Here is a 14649-nt window from a genome sequence, read left to right as displayed (position 1 = left end):
GAAGGGGAGGTCTCTTTCCACAATTGAAACTAAACTTGTCATCCCCTGACAATACTATGCTTGAGGGGATTCCAAGGGATGAATTTTTACTGAGTTATCTTAGAAAATTAATTTAGGGTAGTTGTTTCTATGCAGTGGAGGAGTTAATCATGACGACCTTGAGTGTAACTATGTGACCAATGTAATGACACTCTAAAATGATCTGCTTGCATGACCACTTATATGTTTGTTCCCATTCCTTTTGAGTGGGTATGGGGGGGAGATCCTTCCAATTCATGCCAAAGTTGAAAGGGAGGTGATATATCTTTGTCATTGATGCAATTTGGAAACTTGCTTTATTTTTTCAAATGCCTGCCCCATATGACATCTTACTGTAGTTCAAATTTCTATTTGCCGAAAAATTGAAGTGTAGGAAGCCTACGGGAAAAATACCACACTATGTGTGCCTTTCAACTTCCTTATATTTCATCAACAACTTTCCCATCAGGATGATGCAGAGATGCCAAGTTGAAATTCCTGCGAGCCTATGAATGCCCAGGATTGTGTCATTCTTTTATTACCCTTTTTATGAAATCACAGTGTTGAGTGTCAAGGTGAATGGAATATGATCACACATTAGGTGAAATTTCCACTCTCATCTTCATACATTAATTATTTTTTAGTTTGTGTAATGCAAAGCCACCTAAATGTGGTGGCATTTTGGATCTACTCTGTACATTTGATTTGTCTCATGCTTGGAGTTATGATTGATTTTTTCTCAGTCTTATTGTGGGGTATTCACCTCGATCAATTGATATATTTTCTTGGGGAGGCCACATGGGTTTGGTTCCTCCTTAAATTTTTGTTTCTTCCATTATATCTTCTCTTATGGTAGATACCCAAAGGGATATTTCCTTTTTAATTACACTACATAATAACTCAAGGAATTTGAGAAAATATGGTTTTCCCATTGACAAGCAAATTACTCATTTCAACATGACATCCTTCATTTTCACACTTATTTACCTCCTTGTTGAACTCCCTAGACACATGGAATAACGTTCACGAGTCCATATCATTATCATAGTCCCAAATTATTTTCATTATATGATTCAATGCCTCATCTTTTAGGATAGTTCCTTTTGTTAGGTGATGCATTAATAAGAGTGAATCTCCCAACATCGAGAGTGAGGATACTTCATGATCTATTAATATTTGGATCCCTTGTAGTAGAGCACATGCTTCAACACCCCTCCCCCTCTTGCCACCCCTTTGAATATGAATTTTATTGCAAAAGCACCCCCAAATACGAGTCCATAGTTAGTAAAAACAAAAATAACATTCATGTTATTTCTAATGAATAACACTAATATTATCCCTACATGGAAGGGATAAGTTGAATGAGATTACATGCTTTGAGAAGAAATGTGTTAAATTGTCTCAATATTTAGCTGATTTTACATTTTTTCACAATGTTGATAAGCTAAATGAGAATTCAAAATTCTTCTGTAGATCTCCTCATGATGGGTTGTGATACTTAGGCCGAAACATCGATAAAAATAATTTACCACGTAGGAACCAAACCGTTCTCCAACGTTCATGTTATTTGTTATGAACGTTATTGAAAATTCATAAACCCATATATGAGTCCACCGGAATAAACGATAGTTTGTATGAAACGACATTCATCAAACAAGCAAGGAAAAAAGATTTTTGTTTGTTTACGATTATAAAATTTTGTAAATATATTATTTAGTTCTCTTGATATATTCTCTAATTCTCTATGGCTAAACAAAATTTGCAAATATGAAACATAAAAGTAAGGAATCCAACAAAAAAAACAATTATAGGTCCTTTATCAAAGAATAAAACTAACATTTCTTAAAAGGTGTGATTGTATTTTGTTTGTATAAATTTTTTCATCACTGGGATTTTGACACCATAATTTAAATATAATTTTAAAATAATATTAAAACCTTAATTTTATATATGTATTTATATACCTATGTGTATTATAAACAAATCTAAACCTTTTATTAAAATATGGAATTCCATATTAATATATTAACATGTCACCATATTCTTCCCTTTTCTTAGTTGTTATGAATGTTCACGTGTTTATGTAATAATTCTAACCATTGTATACTATCTCTTCATCCCAGCAAGGAGACTCTCGAGGAGGCACTCATGCATAAATCATATCATTCTCAATGCCTTAAATTATCACAATATGATGAGAAGCAAAAAAAAATTATCACAATATGATGAGAAGGAAAAAAAACATACAATAGAAATACTTCCAAACATGTTTAGTTATCATGAGATTAACACTAATATACAACCATAATTATAATTATAAATCTTGTATATAGTAATTTCAATATATAAAACGTTAAAATAACATTAAATTAATTTATAGAGGATTATAACACTCTCTCCCCACACATATACCTTTTTCGTATAATTTTGATCTAATATAAAACAAATATTGATATAATAATATAAAACAAATGTTCATATAATAATTTGATACAACATATGATCTAATACACTTCACTTTTTTTTAACATAAGAGAATCATATATATAATACACCTATTTATATAAAAGTTTTGACATTAACATGTATCTTTATTATTACATAATAATAATAATTTTGATATATAATACACTTATTTATATAAAAGTTTTGACAGTAACATGTATCTTTATTATTACATAATAATAATAATTTTGACATATAATATAATAGTTCTAATAAATCTTTTTATAGTATGATATGTTACGTTTAATATTTTTTTTTATAATAATGGTAACATATAATAGTTTTAATGTCTTTTTTATTATGCAATTGTGATAAATGAAAATTTTAATATATTTCTTTATTATTATATATAATTGATAATTGAAATATATATATATAATAGTTAGGATATTAACACGTTTCTTTTTTATTAGATAATAATAATAATTTTGACGTATAATAGTTTTAATAAAAATTTTTATAATATGATAAGTTATTTTTAATATATTTTTTAATAATAGTGTTAACATATAATAGTTTTAATAGGTCTATTTTATTATGCAATTGTGATATATGAAAATTTTAATATGTTTCTTTATTATTATATATAATTAATAATTGTTTAATATTGATAACATGATAGTGTTTTATTGGTATTCTTTTGTTAAATATACAATTTTAATATAATCATTTTGATCCCATACATAACATTATTATAAATCCAATACACCTTTTTATTATTATATATATTTCTTTATTATTAAATAATAGTTTAACATGATATTTTTGATATAATACAAAATAAAAATCTATTAAACTTATTATTTATATAACAAAATCATATATCAAATATATTTCTTTATTATTTACTAAAACTTTTTATATAATAGTTTTAATGTTAATAAATCTAATACACTAAACTTCATAATAATATTTTCATATTTATTGAATTGAGGCTTTTGTAATCCATATCAAATTTTTAAGACAGGTTTCTTGCGATAATCACATCAAAATTTATTTGTCGACGCTTTTCGAACTAGTAAATGTGGTTCATCGTCCACAATGCTTTTCCAACCAACAAGTGTGGTTCATCATCGACACTTGTTGGTTCAAAATGCGTCGACACATGAATTCTGATTGATTATCACATCAGAATTCATTTGTTGATGCTTTTCGAACCAACAAGTGTGGTTAATCATCCACAACGCTTTTCCAACCAACAAGTGTGATTCATCATCAACACTTGTTGGTTCGAAATGCGTCGATAGATAAATTCTGATTGATTATCGCCGAAAGCCTGTCTAATTTTTTTCATATTTCTTTATTATTTACTATAACTCTTTATATATTAGTTTTGATGTTAATAAATTTAATACACTACAATTCCATAATAATATTTTCATAATAATAGTTTTAATAATTACATTGACGATGATGATGATGATGATTTTTTTAATTTTAAAATATTATTATTTCAATAATAGTAATTTTAATTTTAGCATATTATTATTATATTTAAATTTTATAACCTATAATTAAAACTATTTGGCATTTACATCGACAAGCTAGAAGGTTGTTTAGAGGAAGCAAGATGTGCTGGCACGATCTTAGCTGGGATAGTCATCATCCTTCTTCTCTATGCTGACGATATTGTTCTTCTCGCAAGGTGCCCATCTGATATTGATAAGCAGCTTGTACTTCTTAAGGATTTCTGCTCTACCATGGGTATGATTGTTAACACTGACAAAAAAAAAGTTATGATTATCAAATCCAAGAAGGACACTTACGCTAATTTTACATATGACAATAGTAACTTGGAGGAAGTGTCTTACTACAAGTACCTAGGAATTGATATTCATCACAAGCTCAACCTGAACTATAGCATTGAGAAAATGATTAATGGGGGATGGAAAGCTTATTTTGGTCTTGAAAATAATTGTAAACGACAAACCTCATAATGTGGGATAGAAAGAAGTTCCTATTTGAAACTTTAGTCACTCCGGTTATCTTATATGGATGTGAGGTTTGGGGTTGTAGCATCTCTAGAGAATTGGAGAAAGATTGAGCAAATCCATAAGTGTTTTATAACATATAACCTCAAAATTAAAAGCAACACACCCTATCCTATTCTCCTTACAGAAGTGGGCATTTCCCCTATCGACAGCCTAGCTGTGACTAGGCTTCTGTTGTACAAGCAAAAACTCAATAACATATGAGACCATAGACTTCTTAAGCTAGCTTTAAATTCCAGCCAAAACCACCTAAGGCTCAAACAAGGTTGGTATAAAGACACCAGGTGTCACGCCCCTACACCTGCGGTAGTCTTTCAACCACTTATAGCCAGGTGCGGCACTACAAACCGTTTTCTTTTCACCAATACTTACGATTGTAGACTACACCTAACATTCCATACTTAGTTTTATTTCTGTTACCAAGTATTATTTTTATCCTTTTTACAAGTGAAAGCCCATAACATTCACATAAACAGCATTATACAAGAGAAATGCACAACAGTATAAAGGGAGGGGTAACTCCCTGCAATATGAGTCTGCCCGAATCAATATATATAATCTTCTTTTACAAGTACAATTTAAATCTTGGGAAACCCCAAATTTACACTTAGCCAATTTTCCAGCTTCGGCAAACTTGGTTGCCCAACTCGTCAGCACCTCCGCACGGTCGCTGCACGACTTACCAACTCTTTGTTCACCTCATCACATGATCGTGTTGTTTGCCCAACTTCGGTGCGCCTCGTCGTAACCAAGTCACCACACACGGGCGCCTCCGAACGAGTCACACCTTCGTTCACAATCTCAACAGTTCACCGTTTCCACCGTTTCATCGTGCATGGCGCGCCGTCACCTGGTCGCTCGTCCGCACGATTCTTCGTTTCAGCATGCATGGCGCGCCCTCGCCCAGTCACTCGTCCACACGTCCACCCATTCACCCAAGCTCGTTCACCTGAGTCGCCACACGACTTCACCCGGTTCACCCGAACTACCTCACCCAAGTCGCCACACGACTTCACCTGGGTCGCCCGAACGACCTCACCCTGGTCTCCACACGACCTCGCACGGGTCGCTCAAACGACTTTCCTGAATGACTTTCCCGAACGACTTTTCCGAACAACTTCCTCGAACGAATTCTCCAACGACTTCCTCGAATGAATTCTCGAACGACTTTCTCGAACTACTTCTCGAATGACTTGTCGAACGACTTCTCGAACGAATTTCTCGAATGATTTCTCAAACGACTTTCTTAAACGATTTTTACACCCAAGTTCCGCCCGTCGTGCGGGCTCATCCATGCATTGTAGAACTCCTTGTTCGAACTCATGTTGATCGAATGATGGTCATTTTCCTCCAAACGCCCTCCAATATATACAGGCAGGTGGCGGGTTGTGTCACCCGGCTAACCCACACCAAACGCCCAGCCGACTCATTCATAATTCGAACTCTCATCCATGAGGTAGGTCGGCCCACCCAACTCGTGGGACCGCCCCCTCATCGCTCGCCCAACGCCTTATAAACTCATCTAAGGTTCGTTTCATTTCATATTTCGCACATCCTTCGCACGGTGAAGTCGCCCTGCCCATCGCACAGACCGCAAGTCCTAACATCCTCCCCCACTGGAAGTCATTGTCGTCCTCGACAATATCTCATCCTGGTAACCATCTGTCACCAAGATCACCATACCAAGGTATACACCTCATCGGTATGTCATACATTGGAAATCATCTCAATCCATGACCATCGACCATCTCGTTGCAATCTCCACATGCTACTCCCCATTGTGGAAGGTTGGCCCTTCCATCTCAAGCTACATGCTTCCTGCAACATCTCGTGCTGACCTCATCATGTGTCGTCATCATGTGAACTGCTGCCATGATACTCCAACAAATGCTAACACATCTCTGTACACATTGCAGCCCCATGTTTGAACTAGTTGGGTAGCTAATCCAACCATCACACCCAAACCATGAGAATGTACATCCTCATGCCATCACCAGTCGTTTCTCAGAACATCCCGTCACATCCTCAACTCGATCAAGAATCCATCTCCATATAAGTGTAAGCCATGCTCAGGTCCATGAAGTAGTCCTCATCTCATCTGCAACATGCTGTCCATGATGTCTGGTACTAATGTGCTGCATGAAATCAGCCACATCTACCCCCACATCATCATCCATATGTGTATCTCCTCAATATGAAGAGACCTTCTCATCAACCCGACTCTTGATGTGCCACATCCAGGTCCATGAAGCAACCTCCATCATATCTGCAATGTGCCATCCCTCAAGTCTGCCATAGAAACAAGTATACACTTGTCTCATCTATCCATGTGCTGCCTATTATCATAGATCAATCAGCCCCCATGTGTCAAAGTGGTTAAGTCTCGGCTCAACCCATGCCCAAGTGTTGCCACCAAGGCATCATCATCGTCGTAACTCCATCACTCCTGTCTCATATCAATCCTCCACATCAAATCACTCTTTCAAGCCATTCCCTTACATGTTCTTGAAAGTATGCACCCCCTCTTGCATCAAAGTCTCTGACCTCAGCTCCTTAATGCATCAGATCCTCTAAGTCCACCATATATGAAGTCTCCTTGGAAGTCACAACCTCATGTCATCATGAGCTCCATGAGTCATCTCCAACCAACATCTAGCAAGCATACATGTCTCGGCCCAAAGGTCTCTGCAAGATGCCTCAGCTCTCCATGTAGTAGGAATGCTCCATAGTCTGCTCACAACTCCATCCAAGTCCATGGCCTTGTTGTACAAGAGTGCACAACCTCTCCATCGGCTTATACATAAAACATCTCCATGTCACATCAGCGAATCTATCTGCACAACATCCCTACCCTGGCACTCCTCATTGGATGCCCATAAGTGACACCTCTACAAGTGCTCCTACATAATGTCCCTACAGAAGACTGTCATGCTCCATGTCTCCAACCTGATGTCCATGACTAAGGTTCCCATGTAGTCCAACTAAGTAGACCCATCACAACAATTGGTCATCCTCATCCAACTCTGCAATCTTTGGTCTAGTGAACTTGGTCACCCAACCACATCATCATCACGAGTCCCTTCCATCATAGCTCCCCCACTAAAGGTTCCACCAAGACTTGCTCTTGGTCTCGGCCATGAGAAGTCCACCCAAGTATCATCATATCTAAGTGTGTGCCCTCCAACCTATCCATGAGTCATGCCCGACACTTAGCCAATTCTCCATATGGCTAAAGCATGACTGAATCCTTCGCAATGATCATCATGTTCCTCCCTTGTCACGGGCCCTTGTACCTTCTATAGGGTCACAAACAACTCCAACAAGTCCTGCAACAGTCAACAATCCTTGCTTCTTCATATAAGGTCTCATCATAGACATCCATGGTAAGATGCTCCCTTGCATCGGCAAACTGACTTTGCTCTTCCTTGCATACAGTCCATATACCAAATGCTCAAGTGAAACACGAGTATCAATACTTACTTCATCATCATCATCATGAGGCTCCTCCAAATGAGTATCCTCATTCATCCATGTCTGCAAACCGCACGATCTTGGTCAACCTTGATAAATCTCAAGTTCAACCTCCATCGTTGTCATATCTGGAACATCCTCAATCATCACGGCTTCCTCTTCCTTGTCAGCACAATCTGCAACTTCATCTTGCTCCATTGTCCAACCAAGTTGAAGAAGTTCGTCTTCAACATTCTTTTCCAAGACTTCAAGTTCCTTTCAAATCCAAGGGTTCTCTTCTTTCATCCACTTCAACCTGTATAAGGTAAGCAAGAGCTTCCCTTCGCATTCTTCCAAACCTGCCATGCCTTGTCGTTCATCTTGGTCCAAGCACTAAGCTTCACCTCTGCTAAACCTGTTTCAACATTCACCTGAATCACTTTGATATTCCACCTGTCACCTGCAAAGCTTGAACTCCCTGCCAAGTCTTCGGTCTTCATAGAATCAGCTCCTTAATTCAGTTCACCAGCTCTGATACCACCTGTTACACCCATACACCTGCGGAAGTCTTTCAACCGCTTATAGCGAGGTGCGGCACTACCAACCGTTTTCTTTTCACCAATACTTATGATTGTAGACTATGCCTAACGTTCCATACTTAGCTTTATTTCTGTTACCAAGTACTATTTTTATCCTTTATACAAGTGAAAGCCCATAACATTCACATAAACAACATTATACAAGAGAAATGCACAACAGTATAAAGGGAGGGGCAACTCCCTGCAATATGAGCCTGCCCGAATCAATATATATAATCGTCTTTTACAAGTACAAGTTAAATCTTAGGAAACCCCAAATTTGCACTTAGCCAATTTTCCAACTTCGGCAAACTTGGCTGCCCAGCTCGTCGGCACCTCTGCACGGTCGCCGCACGACTCACCAACTCTTTGTTCACCTCATCGCACGATCGTGTTGTTTGCCCAACTTGGGTGTGCCTCGTCATAACCAAGTCGCCACACACGGGCGCCTCCTTACGAGTCACACCTTCGTTCACAATCTCAACACTTCACCGTTTCCACCATTTCATCGTGCACGATGCGCCCTCACCCGGTTGCCCATCCGCACGATTCTTCGTTTCGGCGTGCACGGCGCGCCCTCGCCCGGCCGCCCATCCGCACGTCCACCCATTCACCCAAGCTTGTTCACCCGAGTCGCCACATGACTTCACCCGGTTCGCCTGAATGACCTCACCCAGGTTGCCACACGACTTCACCCGAGTCGCCCGAATGACCTCACCCAGGTCGTCACACGACCTCGCCCGGGTCGCCCGAACGACTTTCCTGAATGACTTTCCCGAATGACTTTTCCGAATGACTTCCTCGAACGACTTCCTCGAACGAATTCTCGAACGACTTTCTTGAACGACTTTCTTGAATGACTTTCTCGAATGACTTTCTCGAACGACTTCCCGAACGACTTCTCGAATGATTTCGTGAACGAATTCTCGAACGACTTTCTTGAAAGAGTTTTACACCCGAGTTCCGCCCACTATGCGGGCTCATCCATGCACTGCAGAACTCCTTGTTCGAACTCATGTTGATCGAATGATCGTCGTTTGCCTCCAAACGCCCTCCAATATATACAGGCAGCTGGCAGGTTGTGTCACTCGACTGACCCACACCAAATGGGCAACTGACTCATTCATAATGCGAACTCTCGCCCATGAGGTAGGTCGGCCCGCCCAACTCGTGGGACCACCCCCTCATCGCTCGCCCAACGCCTTATAAACTCTTCCAAGGTTCGTTTCGTTTCATATTTCACACAGTGGAGTCGCCCTGCCTATCGCACAGACCGCAGGTCCTAACACCAGGGCTTGAGAGATCGACGAGAATGTTGCATTGCAAAATATTAATAACATTAAAAATATTGTTACTTCTAAGTTCAAAGAAAAAATGTGGTGTGAGAAATATTTAGCAGCGAAAAGAAAATTAAGATATTATAAGGAGGCCATCAACCCCACCCTATAAGATCAAAAGTATCTCTTCGTTTTAACTAGCTCAAAGAAGAAAATTAATATAGCCAAGATTAGAACGAACTCTCATGAGCTCCATAGTGAAACGGGTCGTTGGGCAGTTCCTAAAACACCATGGATGGAAAGGTTCTGCCATCTCTGTGAGAATATGAACATCGAGGATGAAAATCACTTCCTCTTAGAGTGCCCCGCGTACAACCACATTAGATATCAGTTTCAAATTTTTTTTTGTTGCAATACTGACCTTCCTAGCCTTTTACGTTGTCAAAATTACAGTGAGCTCGGGAGACTTCTCTCCAAGCTTTTTGAGCATATGAATAAAATCCTAAGTAAAACTAAATAATTTGTTTCTGTAAGTCCGATAGACCAAAATTTGATCTCAGTGGACGTTAACCACCACCACCACCACCATCATAGTATAATTTTAATATATAATAATAACTTTAATTTTAAAATATTATTATTATTATATTTAAATTTTAGGCTTTATAATTAAAACTATTATTATATTTAGTTTTACAACCTATAATATATAATAATTTTTGATATGGAATATATTGTTATTCTATATTATTAATTAAAAATTCTAATTTTATTTTACAATATATTTTTTATATTATTAATAAAAAAATATTAATAATATAAATGTCAATATCATAATTAATATTTTAGTTCTCATTCATATTAATAATACATTGTAATACATTAATAACTCTTATAATAGAGTAGGATATATTAATATATAATATTCGTTTTAAATAGTAAATATAATAAATTTATATTAATAGGAAATTGATAATTTTTATAATATATGGAGTATTGATATTATTATATGGTTTAAATTAATAAATTTAGAGGCTAATTATATCATATTATTATTTGGTTTACGTTAATATTAATATACGATTTATTAATATAAATATAAATATTATAATTTAAATTTTTAATTAATTTAAATATTAATAATTAATATAAAACTATAAATTTATATTAATCTAAATGAATATAGTTTACATTAATATTAAGTAAATTAATAAATTTAAATAATAAGCATATTATACTTTTTATATTTTAGTTAATAGGAATATATATGCTATAGTATATTGTTTAGTTAAAATACGATAATTAGTAATGAATATATTAATTTTAAATAATACATTATTAATATTAAATTTAAATAATAATATATAATGCTATTTCTATAAATTTAACTTAAAAACATAAATAATCTTTCATATATATTTTTATTGATAATTTTATGGCTATATTAGTCATAATTCTATTTAACACAGTTAAAAATGATTTTATTGATTTTGGACATTTTTTTTTTGTGCTAGAAAGTTTAATATAAATCTAATTATCTTTACTTTTTTGCCTTTGAAATTTTGAATTTTTTTTCTTTACCTCCCTTTTATCACTTCTAATAAAATTTAAACCTATTTCCAAACAATGGAAGACAATTTTGGAAAACTTTTTTTTCTTGTTACAATCCAATCAAATTTTCATGAATGAACTTGGAGTTTATGGTTCCTTTGTTTCATAATGAAGACAATTGTTTTATTGTTAAATATCTTAATCAAAATGTGTGTATATCTCATTTTCTTGTGCGATCCATATATTCAAGTTATATAGTGGAGTCTACATTAGAATATATGGTTTTGTTATCTTTACCAACATAATGTTCCCATTCATACAATTATTTTGTGATGAGTCTATTTACAAAATCTTTTGAAAACATAGAGACTCAGATTTATGCTTTATATTGTTGGAAAATATGACTAAATTATTATAAAACATATTTATGAAAGAACGCAGCCAAAATTTTAAGTTTGTGGTAACCTTGATACGATTATCTTTCTTTAATAATACTTCACCTCCTGAAGAAACAATTTTCTATAAAACTATACTATTTTAATTATACTTGCACCAAGAATATAAAAATTAAGTGATGTTTTAATTTTAAAAAATAAATAAACATTCTCATCACTAATATACCATATTTATTATTAACATTATACAATATTAAATTTAATATACAATATGTGTCATTAACATCCTACAGTAATAAGTTGATTGGTCTCATCAATAAGGACTATCTCTTTTTCAAGTTTTCCAGTTTGGTCCACCCAACTTTGTTCCGAAAACTTCAACATATATAAATAACAAATATCCTCGTTATATTTTGTTTTGAAGCGTTCATGATGTGATGCTTACGTAGTTGCAAAAGAGTTCCAGTATTGCTATCGACTTACGACTGTGTTCAATATATCCCATCAATAGAGAAATGTTTTTCCAATTGTTCCCCATATGGATTCCCTTGATAAAATTCTATTATGGGATATATACCTAAGGTCTTAACCTATTAAGCATTTTGAAATTTGTTGACTAATATTTTCATTTTATTTATTTTCAAACATCAAAATCTCTATTTTGATATAATATACTTCCAAATCATTATAACACTTACAGCACAGGGTTCTCATTATATGGTTCTTTAGTTTATCTCGCTGACTTGATGACGGATTTATCCCTTCCTACTTTACTATTTACACAATTCCCTTCCCTTTTGAACTTGACAATACAAAGTCAGATTCCAGAGAGAGATCAGTTTCTGCGTTAGAAAACCCCTTTTTTTTTTAAATTCAACAATAAAGGATCCAGAATCAATAGTAAGTAACTGTATTTGCGATTACCGAATCATGTTGGCTTTTTCGCTTAATAAGGCTTTGAAGTGGTTTGAAAGCTAAATAAACTCTGCGACACTACACTGCAGATGCCCGATGACCAATATTAATGGTGATCGAGTGACTCGTGGTGATCTGTATGCGACTCTTCGATGATTCTGCTTCTCTCGGGCTGAACCCACCGACCCTCGGAGTTCTTGATCAATCCTTTGTTAGAGTCTTGTTTCCAGAAGGGAGGAACTAGGTAGTCGTCCTTCAGGAAATCGCACGCCTTATTCACCAGAGCCGGATCGCGGCGAGAAGACAGATAGAAGCGCTGCCCTCGCCCATGGTATCCGTCCAGCAGGTGGAGATAAGCCTCCAGATTATGAAAGCACGACGGATCATTCGTGGGCTTCAGGAACGGAGAATGCATGTGATCAAGAGCCAGCTCCACCCCAGCGTGATAGTAACTCCACGGAAGATTATGGATCCACCGCTTCATCATCTGCAACTTTTCGTTGAACAGTATCCCGGGGACCTTCGGCACACTGTCGTGTACATTCACCACTCTGAGAAACTTGAGTCCCAGCTCCTCGCATCGATCCTTGAATGCTGCGTTGCCCACCCTCGGCCCTGCGAACGAGAACACCGTTGTCGGAATCGACTCCACCTGATCGCCGTTCCCCGAGCGGTTCAACCCCAACTCTGCGATATCGTATGCGCTAAGCATCGCGAGCGCGCTCCCCAGGCTGTGGCCCGTGATCGTTATGTTCAACTTCTCGCCCCTGTATTTCTGCAGCAGACGCCTCAACTCCGACAAGACTTGATCCCGTTCGCTGCTTTTACAAAACCGGCAGTCGTGTTCCCTGGCCGTATACAGATTCAGGAATCCCGCCTCCACCTTCACGTTAGGATGGGGATGCACGTTGTTCAATTCCGCGGGTCTCAGGTAATCCATGAGGTCGGCGATCCACTCCAGATTTGTCACTGTTCCTCTCCACGCGATTAGGATATCTCGCCGCCCGAGCCTTTTGATCTCGTCCTCGTCCGTGGCCACGGCTATGAAGCCCATCCAGTTGGCGTGAGTACTCCACGTCTTCTGCACTTGAGGCTTCTGGAAAACCCCAGGGAGATTGATGTTGGAAGTGGCATAGAGATACTTGGTCACTTCGTAGCCGTAATCGGACATCCCAACGCCATGGAAGAGCTGCCTGAAATGATACTTGCAGCTACCACAGTATTTGGAGAAGGGGTCGAAGTCGAAAGCTTCATAACAAGCCTGGGCGAACTCTCCATACCTGATGATTTCCTTTCGCAATATGCCGTCCATGGGATCAAGCAGTCCTTCCCAGTTGTTGGCCCCCTGGATCTCCCCCCATATGTCTGCCAGTTCTCTCTTAGGCGTCGACGCCTTAGAGATCTTTGTCTCGTTTTTCTCTTCGATGTGTGGTGCGTCCAGCGTGGTTGTCAGGGACTCAACTGCCCCACTTCTGATGGGCAGCGCCCTTCTTATGATGGCTGTCGGTCGCGACGACAACGAGTCTGCTTCCTGAAACGATTAACCGGATGCTGATCACGCAAAACTAGCGTATGCAGGGTGTCCGCGGAGTGCGATGGATAAAGCTGGGTATGGCAGCACAACATTCCAAGATTCGAAACCTTAGAAATCCCGGAAGCGGAAGGTAAAGCCGCAAGGAAAGAGGTTGTAAGCAATGCCGGGGAATTCATGGCTGCAAGCGAAGAACAGATGTTTGAAGAGGAGCAGCAGCAGAAAAGAAAACCAAGGAATGGAATGGGAAGACAGGGTTGAGGAACCAGCTTATTTATTCTACACATCGCCGCGTTGGGACGTTGATTTCTAAACACGAGATTTGCGTGTATGTCAAAACTAAACCAGTTCGGGTCATCGTATTATAAAGCACGGACTATATCGTTTTGAGTTGTCTTAGAATTTGATTTCGCCTGGAATCTCATATACTTTTGACCA

At 37.4% G+C, this 14649-nt stretch overlaps 1 pseudogene; it reads right to left on the bottom strand.

Moving 5' to 3' along the window:
* Positions 1 to 12747: 12747 nt before the first annotated feature.
* On the bottom strand, positions 12748 to 14437 carry LOC149264484 (phospholipase A1-Igamma1, chloroplastic pseudogene; annotated as a pseudogene).
* Between the last annotated feature and the right edge of the window lie 212 nt (positions 14438 to 14649).

The sequence above is a fragment of the Pinus tabuliformis genome, chromosome 6 (assembly GCF_031772625.1).
Source record: "Pinus tabuliformis cultivar Carrire ecotype Pingquan chromosome 6, CPIR1, whole genome shotgun sequence".
Classification (NCBI taxonomy): domain Eukaryota; kingdom Viridiplantae; phylum Streptophyta; class Pinopsida; order Pinales; family Pinaceae; genus Pinus; species Pinus tabuliformis.
This window is presented reverse-complemented; position numbering and strand designations above follow the sequence as displayed.